Genomic DNA, 3,187 nt, shown 5'->3' on the forward strand with positions numbered 1-3,187 from the left:
CTGTTAGTTAGAATGGATATTAGTCATGCTGCATACCTATTCTCTCTAGTATCAGAGGAGCATGCCTATTATTTTGGGTGCGGTGGAACACAGGCAGGATGGTGCTGCTGCACTCGTCTTGTTTGTGGCTTCCTAAAGGCACCTGGTTGGCCACTGTGTGAACAGACTGCTGGACTTGATGGGCCTTGGTCTGATCCAGCAGGGCCTTTCTTATGTTCTTATGTTAAGCTTTTCTTGCTTATGTGGAAAAAAAGGATTCTACAATTTGCCAAAGCAATAGACGTATTCTGCTGCTGAACAGTGATAGTGGAGGACTGACCAATGACTGGCTGGGAGTGAGCAGCTCCATCTGGTTCCTGGCAACCACCTTCACTTCTGGCCTCTGCTCATTCATTTTATTGGGTGCCACACCTGACCCATTGGATTCACTTGTTAGCAGCACCATCAAGGAGCTGAGGTGAGATTTGAATAATTGTAGGACCCACCCATGTCCAGATGGCTCTTGTTCTCTTGATGGTAGCAATAGAGAGAGCTGGGAGATTCCCAGTTGTATCCAAGCCTCATTATTCTGGCCAGAAACGTGGAAAGCAGAAGGCTCCTGGCACTGGAGAAAAGCATTGCTAGTAGTAGAATGAATCCAACTCATTGTTTTTATCATAAGAACATAAGAAAAGCCATGCTGGATCTGAGCTCTTCTTCTACGGACACTTTCAAAATCTGATAGGGATACATGGTAAAGAGCTAGGGACTCTCTCATTCCTTCAGTGTATTTTTTTCCTAAGGGCTATAGATCATATAGATCTTCTCCAGGACAGCCAGATGACTGGGATATTCTACCTGATGTAAAAGGGGCCAGAGCTAGGGTTGCCAGCTTTGGGTTGTGAAATACCTGGAGATTTTTGGGGCAGAGCCTGAGGAGGGTACAGTTTGGGGGTGGGATGACAACAGGGCTGGGTTTGGCAGCCCTACACCTCTAGGCACCCTAGGCAAACATCTCTGTGCACCTAATTGATGGGTCGGCCCTGGTTCTCCATCTTCCATTTTAACCTCACAACTATGGGGTTGATCAGGCTGAAAAATGGTGTCTAGCTCAAAATCTTCATGGCTGAGTGGGTTCTCCAGTCCTAGTTTGGTATTCATATTGCTGACCTACATTGGCTTTCCCCCACATTTTATTCCAGTGTTTTCATTAAATCATTAAGATGATTTCTGATATTGGTGTCATGCTGGGGGGAAATCACTAGAATGCAAAAAAGCCAGGTGTGTTTGGGTACAGGATTGGGTACAGGATTTATGCTCCATTATTTTCCCTCAAAAAAGCTGATCCCCAAGTATACTGTTACAGGCTTTGACATATTAGAGCACATGAACTATGGAAATAGTGTTGTACATATGCAGAAATATTCAATGTAAAACCAAGCTACACATATAAACTGTAAACCGTAAAGCAGAGGCTTTTAATTTCCTTTTAAAAGGAAGGAGAGCCTGGATATTCTTTGCCAGAGGCTTATGCTGCTAAATTACTGTCAAAGATTTCAGTGTCATTGCAGATTTGTTAGCAGCACATTCTGTCTTTTCCTATGACCTTTCCCAGCCATCTCAATGGCTAGAAACGCTTAGCAGCACTTTTTACATTTCTTGAGCTACAGAACAGAGTGCTTGATTCCCGCCTTTCCAATGACTTCAAATGCAGAAATGCTTTCCCCTTCTATACCCCTTCTATACTCCAAGGGTATGTGATGCTGTAATGATGTAATGTAAACAATATATTGTATTTTATGATTTAAACATGAAGGCATGATGCTACAAAGTAATGAATGGGTTCAATCTCAACGTATTTTTCTGGAGATGAGAATGATGATAAAATTGATTATATAGAGAGATAACAAAACTCAAAACTGATTGTTTAAAGTTTAGCAAAATAGCCTGGTGAAAAGGGAAGTCCTTATTTGGTAATACAATGAGAGGCCACTAAGCATGTGCAGTAAAACTGTCTTCTGCTCGTTTGCTAGTTTCAAGCTCATTGAAGGTGACTGAAACAGTATAAATACAGGCAGGGAGAGGGCTAGAACATCAGACCTCTCTCAGAGGGTCTCAGAAGATGGTGTTGGTATTTATGGCTTTACAAATATTCTAGAATGTGAATTAGATACTTTGAATTAAATCAGACTTCTTTAACTGTTATATTTTAAGTGTTGTATTTTAAAACTGAATAGTATGTAGAACTTGCTTGCTTTACTGTATACATTGTTACTGAATTTTAAGACTTTGTAATACTTGTATATAAACATATATATACACAATTACATTGGAGCACATCAATAAAAAGACTTACTTTTAAAGTGAGTAAAGTAGTTGAGTCCTGCTTAGTAGGTGACTAACTGAATAAGATAACATACCACTTCTCAGGAAGGGGTCATTTCTAAGAGCATAGTCACTCGAAAGGCACTGACCCACTTCAATATCCCACTTCAGAAAGTAGTGAAAAGCTCACTCAAAATATTGTGCTTGGAAAGTGAGGATCTTAAATGCCTGTAGGTGCTTTCTTTTACCTCCCTAAAATAGCAGCAATGATACTTTGGATGAAGGGTAAAACCCAGAAAATTTTACCCTACTAGGGAAGGAGGAAAGAAGAAGAAAAAGAAGAGCTGGTTTTTATATGCCGACTTTCTTTACCACTTAAGGAAGAATCAAACCAGCTTACAATCACCTTCCCTTCCCCTCCCCACAATAGACACCCTGTGAGGTAGGTGGAGCTGAGAGAGCTCTAAGACATCTGTGACTAGCCCAAGGTCACCCAGCTGGCTTCATGTGTTGGAGTGGGAAAACCAACCCGATTCACCAGATTAGCATCTGCCGCTCATTGAAGGAGTGGGGAATCAAACCCGGTTCTCCAGATCAGAGTCCACCGCTCCAAACCACCTCTGTTAACCACTACACCAGCTACACCCATAAACATGTTTCCCATTGTTGCTAATGAAAACAGCTATTGGAAGTATTTCCCAATATAACAAGCATTTCTTTTGATATTATAGGATCCAGTGCAAGTTTTTGAAATGACAATCTGAATATTACTTTGTTTGCATAGTCCTAGTAATTGGTGTAGTTCATGGGGAAGCTCTTGGCAATGTGCTGATTACAGGTTGGATACCTGTACTCCTACACACATCCCCTCAGGAAAAAGGCC

Source organism: Euleptes europaea, chromosome 1 (genome assembly GCF_029931775.1).
Source record: "Euleptes europaea isolate rEulEur1 chromosome 1, rEulEur1.hap1, whole genome shotgun sequence".
NCBI classification, from domain to species: Eukaryota; Metazoa; Chordata; class Lepidosauria; order Squamata; family Sphaerodactylidae; genus Euleptes; species Euleptes europaea.